The 18,384-nt window shown below is 40.2% G+C and overlaps 1 protein-coding gene across 1 annotated transcript in view; it reads left to right on the top strand.

Moving 5' to 3' along the window:
• LOC128642239 (cytochrome P450 2K1) overlaps positions 1-18,384 on the top strand; it is a 249,745-nt gene that overhangs the window by 203,748 nt on the left and 27,613 nt on the right. The gene's annotated exons all lie outside the window — the stretch shown is intronic.

The following is an 18,384-nucleotide window of genomic DNA, read 5'->3' as shown; positions in this document are numbered from 1 at the left end:
ATGGTAGTAAAGTTAATCATTCACCACAAATAAAGTTGTTAACACACCAATTTTTACAGAAGGTCAAAGTGGCAAAACTAGAAAATAAGAGAGTGAGGACCTGAATGCAGAAATAACTACCAAGGAGATCACTTTAGTCATAAAAGAACTTAAATATGGCAAGGCAGCTGGGCCGGATGGCTTTCCTGTTGAATATTACAAGCTATTTAAAACCACATTAATTCCACACCTCCTCAAATTCTGCAATGCTATAATCCAAGGGATAGCCATTCCTCCTGAGATTCTACAAGCCAAAATAGTAGTTATCCCCAAAGATGGAAAAAATCCCAAGATGTGTAAAAGTTATAGACTGATCTCCCTGATTAATCAGGATATACATTTTTTTACTAAAATCCTAGCCAACAAAGTAAAAAAATATCTTCCAACCTTAATACATCCTCGATTCATAAAAGAACGTGAAGCCCCAGATAATGTGAGAAGCACAATCTCCCTGGTAGAGTACCTGGTTAAGACCAAGACGCCTTCTCTGCTCGTATCCCTAGATGCAGGGAAGGTGTTTCATAGGGTGGACTGGAAATATATGTTTGAGGTTCTTGAGTGGATGAGTTTGGGGGGAAAATTCCTACAAGCAATCAGAATACTATGCTCTGTCCCGACCGCCATTAATTAATATATTAAATCGCACACAACAGGGGTGTCCTTTATCCATTTTGTTCGCCTTCTGCATCGAACCATTAGCCTCATGCATTAGGCATTTACCTGATATTTCTGGCCGGGTAAAATTAAATCATCCAGAGTACAAACTAACATTCGGCTAGATTACGAGTTTTGCGGTATGAGTGGAAAAAGCAGCATTAAACCTCATAATGCTGCTTTTTCACTACCGCTGGTATTACAAGTCTTGCAGGTTTAGGGGCACCGCACACTTTTTTGGCCTTAACGCAAATTAACTTACGCAATTTGCGTAAAGTCTTTTTTCAATGGGACTTCCATAGCGCCGGTATTACGAGTCTGCCTGGGAGGCCAAAAAGTGAGCGGTACACCCTATACCGCCAAGATCAATATCGTAAACTGAAAGTCAGTAGTTATGAGTTTTATGCTACAACGCGGTAACATAAAACTCATAACTAAAGTGCTAAAAAGTACACTAACACCCATAAACTACCTATTAACCCCTAAACTGAGGCCCTCCCGCATCGCAAACACTAAAATAAAATTATTAACCCCTAATCTGCTGCTCCGGACATCGCCGCTACTAGAATAAACATATTAACCCCTAAACCGCCACACTCCCGCCTCGCAAACACTAGTTAAATATTATTAACCCCTAATCTGCCGCCCTCGACATCGCCAACACCTACATTATATTTATTAACCCCTAATCTGCCGCCCGCAACGTCGCCGCCACTATACTAAATTTATTAACCCCTAAACCTAAGTCTAACCCTAACACCCCCTAACTTAAATATAATTAAAATAAATCTAAATAAAACCTACTATTAATAACAAAATAATTCCTATTTAAAAAGAAATACTTACCTATAAAATAAACCCTAAGCTAGCTACAATCTAACTAATAGTTACATTGTATCTAACTTAGGTTTTATCTTTATTTCACAGGCAAGTTTGTATTTATTTTAACTAGGTAGAATAGTTACTAAATAGTTTTTTTTTTTTTTTATTTATTTATAACCAGTAGTGTACAATATTACAAAAAAAAAGAAAGAGAAAAAGAACACGCTCTTTATCATTTGCGCCACGCAGGGCCGAATAACACAAAGAATACAGTTGAACAATTGACCTACATGGTTACATACTTATTAGCAATTCAGCAGAGCTTCCTATTTATACACAATACTGGGTTTTCAATTATTTTTATCCTCACCCCTAACATACTAACTCAGACCTAAAACAAAACAACACAACAAAAAAAAAAGGGGGGAAAGAGTGGAAAGTAGACTTTTCCTAATCTGCCTTTAATACAACCCCGAATTAAATAGTTCCTTCCCTGACCTCCACCCATTGATACGGTATACTTTCTTCCAGGACCAATGTTAAGAAGGATATTGAATTTTTTCATGGGGTTATAAATTGTCTTTGTATATCTAATGGCCAATCCAGAATTAATTTTAACCATTTGTTAAAATACTTTCTGAGATTTGTCTCACTTCTCAATTTATTATCATATAACTCGGCTCTCAATTGTAGGTTGATTAATTTGATAAATTCAGCCAGGGCAGGGGTTTTTCTTAGTTTCCATTTTTTAAATATTAAGTTTCGTACCGCCATTATGGAGGTGTTAACTAACTGCCGATCTCCTGGCCGTATCGGACCTTGGTAAAGAAAAAAAATCATACTTGAGGTAAGTTCAATCCGTGCCCCAACATATTTGTTTAACCAAAAATTGACCTTTCCCCAAAATTGTCTAATCTTGGGACATGACCACAGACAATGTAATAGATCTGTGCTTCCTGCACTACATTTGTAGCAACAGATTTTAAAATCCTCACGTTCCCATTTATTCAATCTATCAGGTGTTAAATAGTAGTTATTAATAATTTTCCAATGAGTTTCCCTCCAGCTTATTATTATTGTTGCTGTCATACTTAAATTTATGCTTTTCATAACTTCATCTTCCTGTATATTAGGAAAGTACTTTTGAAGCTTCTCCCTGATTTTCCCTATATGGTTAGACCCTAGTTTTACATATAGTATGTTATACCAGAATGATATTGATCTAATACCCGCTTCGTAAAGTTTAAACCCAGCCTCTAACTCTTGCAGATTCCATCCTAGATCACTCGATTGAGACAGCGTTGTAATAAAACTTCTGGCCTGCAGATAGGCATAAACGTTCTTTTGGGGGAGATGATATTTTCCTGATATCTCACTGAATAATTGTACCTTATTTGTACCTTCAATAAGAAGCTGTGCAAAAGACAAAATTCCGTGCGTACGCCATTCTCTGAATACTGCATTATATTGCCCCGGAGAGAAGGCAGGGGTTCCCATGATCGGAAGGTATTGAGATTTTCTATAGTCCACCCCCATTAACTTACAATGTTTTTGCCTGGCCAGAATTATGTTTGAAATTGTTGATATCTGTTTAATATTCTCTGGTAACTTGGCATAAGTGTGATGCAAGGCAGATTTTAGATTAAAAGGTGTTATTAATTCTGTCTCAATGTCATAGTAGGTAATATACTGTGCCTCAAGTAAACCAGTCTATCCCATATTTTGACATTGCTATCCAGTTATAATAACGTATATTTGGCAGGGCCAAACCGCCATATTTTTTAGGTATAGTTAATCTGTCTATAGATACCCGAGGTCTCATCTTACCCCAAATAAACCTGGTACATGCCTTATTGTATTTGATGGTATCTTGCCTCGTAATAAACAATGGCAGATTTTGCAACAAAAACAACAGATGCGGGAAGACAATTGTTTTAATAAGCATGATTTTAGCGGAAAGGGAAAGAAAATACATATTCCATCTTTGTAGAGTTACTAAATAGTTATTAACTATTTACTAACTACCTAGCTAAAATAAATACAAATTTACCTGTAAAATAAAACCTAACCTGTCTTACACTAACACCTAACCTTACACTACAATTAAATAAATTACATTAATTAAATACAATTACCTAAATTACAAAAAAACAAACACTAAATTACACAAAATAAAAAAAGAAATTATCAGATATTTAAAGTAATTACACCTAATCTAATAGCCCTATCAAAACAAAAAAGACCCCCCCCCAAAATAAAAAAAAACCCCTAGCCTTAACTAAACTACCAATAGCCCTTAAAAGGGCCTTTTGAGGGACAATTGCCCCAAAGAAATCAGCTCTTTTACCTGTAACAAAAATACAAACACTACAAACACCCCCCCAACAGTAAAACCCACCACCCACACAATCAACCCCCCAAATAAAATCCTAACTAAAAAACCTAAGCTCCCCATTGCCCTGAAAAGGGCATTTGTATGGGCATTGCCCTTAAAAGGGCATTTAGCTCTTTTTCAATTGCCCAAAAGGCCTAATCTAAAACTAAAACCCACCCAATAAACCCTTAAAAAAAACTAACACTAACCCCCGAAGATCTACTTACAGTTTTGAAGACCGGACATTCATCCTCAACGAAACTGGGAGAAGTCTTCAGCGAAGTGGCAAGAAGTCCTCAACGAAGCCGGGAGAAGTCTTCATCCAAGCCGGCAGAAGTGGTCCTCCAGACGGGCAGAAGTCTTCATCCAGGCGGTATCTTCTATCTTCATCCATCCGGCGCGGAGCAGCTCCATCTTCAAGACATCCGGCGCAGAGCATCCTCTTCTTCCGACGACTAAAGACGAATGAAGGTTCCTTTAAATGACGTCATCCAAGATGGCGTCCCTTTAGTTCCGATTGGCTGATAGAATTCTATCAGCCAATCGGAATTAAAGGTGAAAAAAATCTTATTGGCTGATGCAATCATCCAATAGGATTAAGCTCCAATCCTACTGGCTGATCCAATCAGCCAATAGGGTTGAGCTTGCATTCTATTGGCTGTTCCAATAAGCCAATAGAATGCAAGTTCAATCCTATTGACTGATTGGATTAGCCGATAGGATTGAAGCTCAATCCTATTGGCTGATTGCATCAGCCAATAGGATTTTTTCACCTTTAATTCTGATAGGCTGATAGAATTCTATCAGCCAATCGGAATCAAAGGGACGTCATCTTGGATGACGTCATTTAACCCTTTGAGTGCTAATGACGGCTCTGAGCCGTCACAGAGTTTCCCACTCTGGTGCTAATGACGGCTCAGAGCCGTCACTAGCACTCTCCCACCTTGAGGGAGATCTGGGGGCTCCCACCCGCTCCTACCCCAGCGATCATGCCTGTAGAGTGACAGGCATCGCTGGGGCTTCCCGTTTTGCGTGATGACGTCACTGTGCAACTTTATTTATACTTAACAATGTTAAGTATAGGAGCAGGGGGCATCTAAGCAGCTACAGACCCCCAAGACCCACCATTGGAAAGATAATCGCCTAACCTTTCCAACAGTGTAAGTCTTGGGGGTCTGAAAAAAATAAAAAAGTAAAAAAATAAATTGTTCAAAAAATAAAAAAATTAAAAAAAAAAACATTAAAAAATCTTAGCACCCAGGTAGGAAAGTGCGTAGCACTTAAAGGGTTAAAGAAACCTTAATTCGTCTTTAGTCATCGGAAGAAGAGGATGCTTCGCGCCGGATGTCTTGAAGATGGACCCGCTCCGCGCCGGATGGATGAAGATAGAAGATGCTGTCTGGATGAAGATTTCTACCCGTCTAGAGGACCACTTCTGCCGGCTTGGATGAAGACTTCTCCTGGCTTCGTTGAGGACTTCTTGCCACTTCGCTGAGGACTTCTCCCTGTTAACTAGGCTTCGTTTAGGATGGATGTTCGGTCTTCAAAACTGTAAGTGGATCTTTGGGGGTTAGTGTTAGGTTTTTTTAAGGGTTTATTGGGTGGGTTTTAGTTTTAGATTAGGGTTTGGGCTGAAAAAGAGCTAAATGCCCTTTTCAGGGCAATGGGGAGCTTAGGTTTTTTTAGTTAGTATTTTATTTGGGGGGTTGGTTGTGTAAGTGGTGTCAGGGTTTTCTCCCTGTTGTGTTTGCCATGTGCTGCTGGCAGCCATTTTACTCAACTCTCTTCCTGACTATGGTGCATTGTGGGGGATGCTGCTCATTTCCTGCACTTTCTTTTATGGCCAGACTGGTGTGCATCATCCATGTGAGACAGGATGCAGTCTCAGAATTGTGATGACATCACTTATTATTTAAAGGGCCTCTGTTCAGTATGCTTTGCCTTTGCGTTGTCTCAGACCTGTTTGTGAGAGTTCCTGTGTATTATCTGGCTGCCTGACGTCCTTCCTGGTTCCTGATCTCTGTCTTGTTCCTGACTCTGCTGTTTTCCTTGTTCCTGATTCTGGCTCATCGGACTATTCGCTTTGGCTCCTGACTTGGCTTGTCTGACTACCAGCTCTGGGTTTGACTCCTGGCTTGTTATTTGACCTGTGGACTATTTATTATTTTTTGCTATTAATAAAGGTGTGATTATTTTTGCACTTCTCATCTTAGTCTGATTCCTGGCACCCTGACATTACGCAAAGGACATGAATCCTGATGGTGCTAATAATCCACCTTTACCTGCCATCATTTCCAGGATGGATGAACAGGATCACCGCTTGGATCAATTTTTGCCCGGGAGGTCTTCCATTTACATGGGTTACCCAAGGAGATAGTGTCGGACCGGGGTAGCCAGTTTGTCTCAAGATTTTGGCGTTCCTTTTGTGCTCAAATGGGGATCCAGCTTTCCTTCTCCTCTGCATATCACCCTCAATACAATGGGGCTGCGGAACGGTCTAATCAAGCACTGGAACAGTTCCTCTGTTGCTATGTCTCAGATCACCACAATAATTGGTCTGAACTGTTACCTTGGGCAGAGTTTGCTCGTAATAGTGCTATTAATGCTTCCTCCAAGTTATCCCCGTTCATGGCGAATTATGGGTTTCAACCATCCTTGTTGCCCGATTCATTCATGTCTCAGGGTATTCCGGCTTTGGAGGAGCATCTCCGGCAACTCCGTTCCACGTGCGTGCAGATTCAGGATTGCCTTCATCATTCTATGCAGCGCCAAAAGTTCCAGGCTGATCGTAGACGTTGGCCCGCACCTTCCTACCAGGTTGGTGAGAGAGTTTGGCTGTCCTCCCGCAACTTGAACCTTCGTGTGCCTTCCAATAAATTGGCTCCCTGTTATGTTGGTCCTTTTCGAATACTCCGATGGGTTAATCCTGTGGCCTACGCTCTTGACCTTCCTCCTGCTATGCGCATCTCCAATGTTTTTCATGTCTCCCTCTTGAAACCATTGGTTTGTAATCGGTTTACCACTGTGTTGCCTCGTCCCCGTCCTATCTTTGTTGACAACCATAAGGAGTATGAGGTCAGCAGCATTATTGACTCTCGTATGTCCAGGGGCCGTCTACAGTATTTGGTTCACTGGAGGGGCTACGATCCGGAGGAGCGTTCTTGGGTTCCCTCCTCTGATGTTCATGCTCCCGCCCTCCTCCGTGCCTTCCATGCCCATTTCCCCAATAAGCCTTTTGTCCTGTTGAGGAGAGGGTACTGTCAGGGTTTTCTCCCTGTTGTGTTTGCCATGTGCTGCTGGCAGCCATTTTACTCACCTCTCTTCCTGACTATGGTGCATTGTGGGGGATGCTGCTCATTTTCTGCACTTCCTTTTATGGCCAGACTGGTGTGCATCATTCATGTGAGACAGGATGCAGTCTCAGAATTGTGATGTCATCACTTATTATTTAAAGGGCCTCTGTTCAGTATGCTTTGCCTTTGCGCTGTCTCAGACCTGTTTGTGAGAGTTCCTGTGTATTATCTGGCTGCCTGACGTACTTCCTGGTTCCTGATCTCTGGCTTGTTCCTGACTCTGCTGTTTTCCTTGTTCCTGATTCCGGCTCGTCTGACTATTCGCTTTGGCTCCTGACTTGGCTCGTCTGACTACCAGCTCTGGTTTTGACTCCTGGCTTGTTATTTGACTTGTGGACTTTTTATTATTTTTTGCTATTAATAAAGGTGTGATTATTTTTGCACTTCTCGTCTTATTCCTGGCACCCTGACAGGTGGTGGGTTTTACTGTTGGGGGGGTGTTTGTATTTTTTTTACAGGTAAAAGAGCTGATTTCTTTGGAGAAATGCCCCGCAAAAGGCCCTTTTAAGGGCCATTGGCAGTTTAGTTTAGGCTAGGGTTTTTTATTTTTGGGGGGGCTTTTCTTATTTTGATAGGGTTATTAGATTAGGTGTAATTAGTTTAAATATCTGATAATTTCTTTTTTTCTTTTGTGTAATTTAGTGTTTGTTTGTTTTTGTAATTTAGGCAATTGTATTTAAATAATTGAATTTATTTAATTGTTGTGTAATGTTAGGTGTTAGTGTAAGTCAGGTTAGGTTTTATTTTACAGGTAAATTTGTATTTATTTTAGCTAGGTAGTAAATAGTTAATAACTATTTAATAACTATTCCACCTAGTTAAAATAAATACAAACTTGCCTGTAAAATAAAAATAAACCCTAAGCTGGGGGCGGAGCCAAGCTGTGCTGGGACATGGCCATGTTTTTGTAGAGCTCCGGTGATGTTACTGCTCATATAACATAAGACTCACAGGTGGAGACCTTAAATACACCACATCAGATCCCTAAACCTACTAACAAGAACCGGTGAGCTTTTTGGGGATATTCTCACACTGAGTACGATTATGGCCAGACATTAGCTCTAGCAGAGGTCCGGTCGCCATCTTGGATCTTTCCTGGTAAGCCAGGGGACACTCCTGCTTACTTTAATTACATCCAAACGTTGTGGAGACGCATCTGAGGTGATTAACACCGGACCTCTAGCTGAGGAATCAGTCGCCGGAACCTGCATGGGTGAGGTGCAGACGCAGACCGACTACAGCCTTTAACCACCAGGCCACGCGGTGTACCCGCCAACTAAAGGTAACGATGTACCGCAACTTCAGATAAGCACAGGAGAGGCTTTTATTATAAGAGGTCAAGCTCGGCTCCAGTTTCTAATAAGACAAGCAACGTTAACAGATATTCAGCTGTCTCTATCTCAGCCATAACCTCAGAGAGTGACCTGCGTGTAAAAACTCTACTAACCCCTTAATTACCACACACTAAGCCTGCAAGCATAGCAGCTTCCAAAGGTACATAACATCTGTGCAGGAGGAGGCTAAGCAGTGAGAGTACAAGAAGATATATAACTTGGAAATTATATTATAAATCTGGAAAGTGTTTATTGTTAACTGCAGCAATTTTAAAGGTTAAGGGGGTGTCTCAATCAGGCCATATTGTTGTTGGAAGACCATATTGCTTAAAGCTGGACTGTTTGCTCTGAGAGGTTACATCTTCTAGTGCTCAAAAAGGGATTTTATAGTCAACCCCTTCATACACAGCTGACCACTAACTAATCTGTTTGCATAAGACTTTTGGGCTCACAGAGAACTTGTTCTATTTACTCATCACAAGTTATCATTATGTCCCAACGCAAGGGCCTTAAGACAGAAAAGGGCAACAAAACAACAGTGAACACACCATCTGTGTCCACCTTTTTTCACTCTCCAGACACCGGCCCAATAGAGCAATCGCAAGCACAGGAAAAGCTTATAATTGAGATGCAGGCGGAATCTATGCCTCTGCAACATAACTCCTTACTTGTCCTTCAGTCAAAAATTGCAGACCTTCCATCCAAGACTGACCTTGAATCTCTAAAATCTTTCATCAAGGAAGAAATGAGGGAGCTTAAGAAAGATTTAAACGAAATGGGCTCTAGATTGGATTACCTTGAGGAGGGTCAAGATGCTCTTAATAATATGGTAAGCTCAAATACACAACAACTTTCAATACAGGACTCTATGGTGCAGTCCTTACAGGAGAAACTTGAAGATCTGGACAATCGTGAAAGGAGGAATAACCTCAGGATCAGAGGTATTCCTGAAGAGATCTTGCAGGATCAATTAAAATCCTACGTTACAGATTTGTTTCACTTTTTAACTCCCAGGTCACCACCACTCCAAAATGATGATATTGAACGGCTCCACAGAGCACTCAGACCCCCCTCTAAACCACCATCTCCACCAAGAGACGTGATCATGAGGTTTTTAAGGTATACTACCAAAGAAGAGCTGTGGCAAGCTGCGAGATCAAGAAGAACCATCACATTTAGAGATCATACTATACAAATTTTCCAAGACCTCTGCCCGCAAACCATACAGAGGCGCAAGGAGATCAGGTTTCTCACTAAAGCCCTGCAAGATAATAATATCAGATACCGGTGGGGATTCCCATTCAGTTTAATTATCACCCACAATGGCTCCCAGATCATCTACAAGTGCTTCCAAGATCTAGACAACTTGTCAAAAAAGCTAAATATCAATATTGTTCCTCCTGGAGAAGATGTTCTGGAAATTTCATCTTCGCGACAAGATAAAAATCAAGAATTCCCAAAAGAGCAGCGCCCGCAATGGACCAAGTCACAATCCAAAAGAAGAAAAACGGAACCACCCCCATCAGACATTCCTTGATTTTATTGCTGACAATGCTTGCCAAGATGCCAAGATTCTATCACTCTGGACTAAATCCACTTTGCCTTTTAGATTCAACCCGACCCTGGGTGGCCAATGGACTAATAGTGGCCCTTTCTTCAATGATGACATTGAACTTGGGTAATGGGTAAGAACCAAACGGCTTAGACACAGCTCAATATTATGTTAATAGATGTGTAATATTGTAGAGCTTGTAACTCAGACACACAACATTAAGGTCACCCATAGACAATGATCTGTATTAGAGATTAGGGATACCATGTTAATTCCCCCATCCCTCCCCCTGTTTTACATTTACCTTAGGTCTCCACTTTGAGTCTTCATATAGCATTTATATAGCTACCAAGAACGCTAAGTGACACCGTTTACCCCCCTACTAAGGTGTATCATTTTAAAAATACACTATATGTTGGAACAGTTTCTAGATTTTGTTTAATTCATTATGTTATTGTTGTATTTGCTGTACTTATTATGTCTCATGCCATTTCCTCAATGTTGCCTTTCTTAACTACGAATCACAAGCTCACTCTGTACCAGTCCTTTGCAATAGTGTGCGAACAAGAATATACCAATGTTAGCAAACACGACTACAATTAAAGTTCTTTCACATAATGTCAAGGGGTTTAACATCCCACAGAAACGAACTATGGCGTTTCAAGATTACAAAAGACTTAAATGTGACGTAGTTCTGCTTCAAGAGACCCACTTTAAGAAGGGGTCTGAACCCCGTTCATCCTTCAGAAAATTTGGCCCAGTCTATTTCTCTTCTAATGACTCCAAACGTAATGGAATATGCATAATGATTAATAAAAAATCCCTTTCAAGGTTAGTTCAATTGTTAAAGATAAATAAAGGAGATACCTACTTATCTCGGGGGTCCTATATAATAAGCCTATAACCCTGGTGAACATCTACGCACCTAGCCTTGATTCTCCCAAATTCTTCTACCAAATTGGTAATAAAATATTAGACACTGCTAGAAATAGTCTGCTCGTGGGTGGAGATTTTAATGTTGCGCTAGACCCCACCATTGACTGCTCATCAGGAAGGTCATCAGTCCCTAACAAAACCCTTAACTTTATAAAGTCCCAATTAACGACCCTTGCAATACATGATGTTTGGCGAATCCAACATCCGGATCTGAAAGATTACACCTTTTACTCACATCCCCACCAAAATTATTCTAGAATAGACTACCTGTTAACAGATGTCTCTAGTCTATCCCAAGTCCTTCATTCAGAAATATATCCCATAACATGGTCAGATCACTCCATGATTAGTTGTACTTTTAACTTTCATATCAATACTTCCAAAACGAGGACTTGGAGATTAGACGAATCCCTTTTAAAAGACCCCCTAATACAAACCTAGCTAACTAAGTCCATCGATGACTATTTTGAGCTGAACGCTACCCCTAACACTTGCCCACAACACATCTGGAATGCTCATAAATGTGTTCTTAGGGGAGAACTGAAAGCGATAAAGGCTGCTAAAATCAAACAAAACCAGAATTGCTTGACCTCGTTACTAGCTGACTTAAATAAACTTCAAGACATACACAAAATATCTCCCAAAGACCGCTCCCTCCTTGACAGCTTAGAGCATAAAAGAGCACAACTTAATCTTTTTTTAGGGGCTGAAGCCAAACGCAATGCGCTATTTCTTAAAAAACATTTTTATGAAGGCGCTAATAAGCAGGGCAAGTTACTGGCAAGACAACTGAGGAAAAAAGTGCTCAACAGGTACATCTTACATATAACAGATGAAAAGGGGAAGGATTGGTACACATCAAAAGACATAACAAACAGTTTTAGGCAATATTATGAATCACTATATAACTTGGACCAAACTATCCCTCCACCAACAAACGCAGACATACAAAACTATCTGAATCAGCTACACATTCCCTGAATTACCGAGGAACAGAGAGATGACTTAGATGCACCCTTCTCAACTGAGGAAATTAAGCTAGTAATTAAATCACTAAAAAAAGGGAAGTCACCAGGTCCAGATGGCTTCGGTAACGCATACTATGCCACCTTTAAAGACCTCCTAATACCGCATCTCCTAACATATTTTCAAAACATAGACGAAAACAAAACATTTCCCCCTTTAGCTTTGCAAGCTAATATAACTCTGATCCCAAAACCAAACAAACCTAATACATCAATACCAAATTATAGACCAATCTCCCTGCTAAACACGGACATAAAGATTTTTGCCAAGGTTATAGCTAACAGACTCAACTTAATTTTACCTCAGATTATCCACCAAGACCAGGTCGGTTTTGTCCCCCATCGCGAAGCCAGGGATAATACTGTGCGCAACTTACATTTGATGTGGCATGCCAAATCCAAAAATATTCCCTCAATCTGGCTCTCTACTGACGCCGAAAAGGCCTTCGACAGAGTCGGATGGCCTTTTCTAGAGATGACATTACGGGCTTTTGGGTTCAGTGATAAGACACTACATAGAATTTTTGCACTTTATAATAAACCCAGTGCAAGATTGGTTCTCAACCCGTTCCGCATTACAAACGGCACCAGACAGGGTTGTCCCCTATCCCCCTTGCTATTTACATGCCTTATTGAAACCCTGGCGATTAGAATCAGATCAAACCAAGATGTTCGAGGTCTTGTGGTGGAGGGGGAAGAGTACAAGATGTCCCTCTTTGCAGATGACATCCTTTTCTCCTTGATAGATCCAGTTACAACAATTCCACCCCTTATGAAAGAACTGGAGGCATTCCATAAATTATCTAACTTTAACTCTAAATCCGAAATGTTAGGCGTGGCTATGGATCATCAAATGGAAACACTCATAACCAAAATATGTCCATTTAAATGGAATAGGGAATCCCTGAGATATTTGGGAATACAGTTAGCGGACAGTTCTGATGCATTATTTAAATTAAATTATATCCCAATTAAGAATATTCTTATGAGAGACTTATCATCCTGGACCAGGAAACACCTGTCCTGGTTAGGCAGGATTAACACTATTAAAATGAATGCATTTCCGCGCCTGTTATACATTATGCAAACCCTTCCTATCCAACTACCCAGTGCTTATACTTCACAGATGCAGCGGCTTTTCGGTTCATTATATAGGAATAGACGTCCCCCTAGGATAAATAAACTTACTATGACACGCTCTATAGCACAGGGAGGCTTAGGCGTTCCTGATATTGATTCCTACCGTAGATCCATATTTCTCCAAAGACTTCTTGACTGGAGAGTACACAAAGACCATAAGAGATGGATTCTACTGGAGGAAAACCTAAGCCCCAGTACCGACTTGCCCTCTGTTTGTTGGCACCCAAATTCCCAAGTGTTGAGTAGACAGATAGATAACCCAATTACCCAAGAAACACTAAAAATATGGGACACTTCTAATAAAGCGAATCCATACCTTTCTTCATGTCCAGGTCCTCTAACATCACTTCTCCACAATAGTGAGTTTTCCCTACTATCGCTGACTAAAACAACTGAAGTACAAAATGACAGTGACGAGGTTTCAGTAATGCACCTCATAAATAACGAGCAGTTATGCACTCAAGAGCGACTGGTCGCAATGGGCTACGACTGGGCTACCAACTGGTTCTCTTATAGGAGAATACACCACTATATCACAACACATCAACAATACGCAAATCTGGTACGTTCACTAACAAATCTGGAACAGCTATATGCTTCCACACCTCCAATCAAACATAGTCTCTCACACATCTATAATATCATTACTCAAGCACCCCCAGGCAACCTGCCGCGTTCAATTGAAATGTGGGAGAGAGAGCTAGGGATAGTTATTACCCCCCAGACTGCAACTAACATTTTCCACAACACTAAATCTGCCTCCACATCTGCATCCATCAAAGAAATAAACTACAAAATACTACATGGTTGGTATCTGACCCCTAAAAGGTTATATAAATTGTTTCCAAAGACTAGTAATCGTTGTTGGCGATGCGGGCATGTTGGCAGTAACATGAGTCACATGTGGTGGTGGTGCTCTCAGATTAACACGCTATGGCGTAACATAATTAGTGAAATAGAGAATATTTTTTCAGGCTCTTCTCCCCTTGGATCCTTTAGTCTAGCTGCTAAATAAACCTATTAAACTTTCTCAGGCCCATTTTAAACCATTATTAAAAATTATGATAAACAGTGCAAAGGTTTTGATAGCCCAGAACTGGAAATCAACTGAAGTATTTTCTATAAAACTTTGGCAAAACAAGGTTACAGACATGATCGAAATGGAAGAGTATGGTTCATATTTGTCCGGTAACAGGGAACAATTTATTGAAGCGCAACATACATGGGAACAATATATTAAAAGAATTACAATTGGAAGCTCTAGTCCCCCTCTTGACATTGACTGAGGTCATGTATACTGTAGATCGTAGCTATTATTGGTTCAATTTATACATTGGTACAGATATTAAACAATTAAACAATTGTTAAGGTAAATTAACATGGATACTGTTATAGGCATTGAGACATTGGGGTTATTGTTAAAACTAATTTATAAAAGGTTAAAATGAGAATCCGTGATACATGTTTAATTATACCTGGTTATTTTATTTTTCTTAGCATTAATGTGTATTACAGTGCTTACTGGACGAATGTCATCTGTCATCTTTGCATAACTACGCATTTTGCTGTATGTTGTATTATGAATCCTTAATAAAAAGATTTTGAGAAAAAAAAAAATAATAAACCCTAAGCTAGCTACAATGTAACTATTAGTTATATTTTAGCTAGCTTAGGGTTTATTTTACAGGTAAGTATTTAGTTTAAATAGGAATTATTTAGTTAATGATAGTAATTTTTATTTTGATTTATTTTAATTATATTTAAGGGGGTGTTAAGGTTAGGGTTAGACTTAGGTTTAGGGGTTAATAAATTTAGTATAGTGGCGGCGACATTGGGGGCGGCAGATTAGGGGTTAATAAATGTAGGTAGGTGGCGGCGATGTTAGGAGCGGCAGATTAGGGGTTAATAATATTTAACTAGTGTTTGCTATGCGGGAGTGTGGCGGTTTAGGGGTTAATATGTTTAGTATAGTGGCGGCGACGTTGGGGGCAGCAGATTAGGGGTCAATAAGTGTAAGTAGGTTGCGGCGACATTGGGGCGGGAGATTAGGGGTTAATAAGTATAATGTAGGTGTCAGCGATGTTGGGGGCAGCAGATTAGGGGTTAATAAGTATAATGTAGGTGGCGGCGGTGTCGGGGGTGGCAGATTAGAGGTCAATAAGTGTAATGTAGGTGTCAGCAATGTCAGGGGCAGCAGATTAGGGGTTAATAATATTTAACTAGTGTTTGCAATGTGGGAGTGTGGCGGTTTAGGGGTTAATATGTTTAGTATAGTGGCGACGACGTTGGGGGTGGCAGATTAGGGGTTAATAAGTGTAGCTAGGTTGCGGCGACATTGCGGGCGGGAGATTAGGGGTTAATAAGTATAATGTAGGTGTCAGCAATGTCGGTGGCGGCAGATTAGGGGTGTTTAGACTCAGGATTCAGGTTAGGGTGTTAGGTGTAAACATAAATTTTCTTTCCCAATAGGAATCAATGGGGCTGCGTTACAGAGTTTTACGCTGCTTTATTGCAGGTGTTAGGCTTTTTTTCAGCCGGCTCTCCCCATTGATGTCTAGGGGGAAATCGTGCACGAGCACGTAAAACCAGCTCACCACTGACTTAAGCAGCGCTGGTATTGGAGTGCGGTATGGAGCTCAATTTTGCTCTATGCTCACTTCTTGCCTTTTAACGCCGGGTTTAGGAAAACCTGTAATTCCAGCGCTGTAGGTAAGTGAGCGGTGACAATAACTTGCAAGTTAGCACCGCACCCCTTCATAATGTAAAACTCGTAATCTAGCCGATTGTTTGTAGACGATATCCTTCTAACATTGATGAAACTAAATTAAGCTGGATAAATGTGAGGCTTTACCGCTAAAATTACCAACACATACTAAAAAACTAATAGAGACCAACTTTGAATTTGTTTGGGCAAAAAAATCTATAACGTATCTGGGAGTTAAAAAAACTAGCACATATAATGACCTAAACAAAGCAAACTAAATCCCAACCTTTAAATCTATTAGGAAAGATCTGGGGAACTGGAGAAAAAGCAACTTCTCATGGTATGCTTGATAGGTGAAATAAAACGGCCCAAATTGCTTCTTATATTTTAAAGCAACATAAACAAGTGGGAGGCGTAGGTGTACCCAACGTACTAGATTATTAGCAGGCGGCCAGGCATGCCCAAATAACTTTATTTGGCAAAAACTATCAGGAAACCACCTGGACTAAGATTAAAACCAATCTAGCTGGATATGACAATCCTGCAGACATTCTTTGGGACCCGACCACAAAAAAGAATAGACCCTTTTATAAATAACAAATTACTAGGGACTCCATTTATGGAGATCCCTAACCAAATCACTAAGACTGATACCACAAACCACTTCAATATTGCCAGTGGGACTTCTAATTCCCCCAGAATCCCAAAGACACATAGGAAAATGTGAAAACAAGGGGCTGTATAGAGTAGCTGACTTTTTGGATAGGGGACAGATGCTTCCATTTACCCAGGTAAAGGACAAATTGCAACCTTACAAATTACATTGGTATCTGTACCTCCAAATATCATCAGATATTTCAAGGTACCGCCAACACCAGACCTTCCAACCATACACACACTAGAATTCCTATGCAGCACTTCCACTAGACATAAGAAAATAATTACCAGCTATATCTGGTATTACAAGAAGCCAAGAATAACACAAAATCAACACTACTAGAGAAATAGGAAAGAGACATAGGGGAGGTATACAACAGGGATACATGGACTAGGATTTTTTATAAATTCAGTAAAGGCTTGTTGAGTGCAGACCTTATAGAAAATTGTATTAAAACCTCCTCTAGATGGTATCTGACGCCGTTAAGATCCTCACACTAATCCCCACACCACAATAGATTATGTTACAGAGGATGTTCTGAAATAGGAGATTATATCCACATGTGATGGGAATGCCCAAAGGTGTAGACAGTTTGGGATAAACTGTCCAACATGTTGAGCACTTTACTTAGTGAACCCTTCTCTTTGTCAGCTTCCCAAGCTCTACTGCATAAACCTGATAAATCTTTTAACCGTGCAATTTCACACATTTATTCGAATTTTATGTACGGCGACTAGGATCTGTATTGCCAAGCACTGGAATATGGGAACCCCCTCATGGCCAGAAGTTATTAATAACATTAATAATATCCATTCTATGTCACAATCAGCATCCTGGATACAGGGTACCTCAGAGCATTTACAAAAGATATGGTTCTACTGGATAATGAACAAAGATACTTGTGAAACAACAAACAGGGAGAGAACAGTAGACCCGTAGCAACAGAGGCATGATAGATACACTAAATCATTACCCAACACCCCCATTAGATTTAAGATCTACCAAATAGTTGGGAGATTTATTTACACAGCTTAGACGAGTAAACCAAAACTCTCAGAATTCAACAGATAATTACCAAGTTAATTTGAATTCTTAGTAAAAATGTTTCTTTAATATTGTTTTCTCTGCACATTATACAAGAGTGTATAAATTATTACGATGAGTACTATTGAATGGACAATATTCTCCCTCTTTTGGGGACAGTTAAGGGATAGATCTGAGAACTCTTAGAAGGCCATTAGAGAACTTTGATCCACAGAAGGAGGAAGTGGACAGTTGAACTAACTGGAAACACTCAACCTATCTTACCACCCTCTCTCCCTTACCTTACGGTATTTGTTAATACCAGGTTTTATATTATAATGTTCTTTAAACTGGTTACGAGTTGTATGTTATATGTATAGTTGGTGTACCATCAATGTATATGTGGATTACTATATAATAATAAACCATATTTCAACATAAACTCTCAGAGAAGCAGACAACAGGATGCAGAACAGGAAAAAGCACATGCAATTAGTGGGCAGGGAGTGACTAGGGAAGAAGGCTTAAATAGCCTGTACTGATAAGTAAACAATCTACAGCTGGCAGGCAGGTGTAGCCAGAAAGCCAGTCAGTGCAGGAAGCAGCTATTTAAAAATCAGCCTAAAGCTTGAGCCATCCCTTAACTCTGAGGGAAGCTACAGGACTAGGGATCAATCCCTGACATTGGCATGATAGTTGATATGCTGGTGGGCCCTTAGGGCAGTATTTGTAGAATTCCTGTGCACTGTACTATTGAGTAATTATAGAAA

Source organism: Bombina bombina, chromosome 11 (genome assembly GCF_027579735.1).
Source record: "Bombina bombina isolate aBomBom1 chromosome 11, aBomBom1.pri, whole genome shotgun sequence".
Lineage (NCBI taxonomy): Eukaryota > Metazoa > Chordata > Amphibia > Anura > Bombinatoridae > Bombina > Bombina bombina.
The sequence above is the reverse complement of the archived record's forward strand: the minus strand, read 5'-3'. Positions and strand labels throughout refer to the sequence as shown.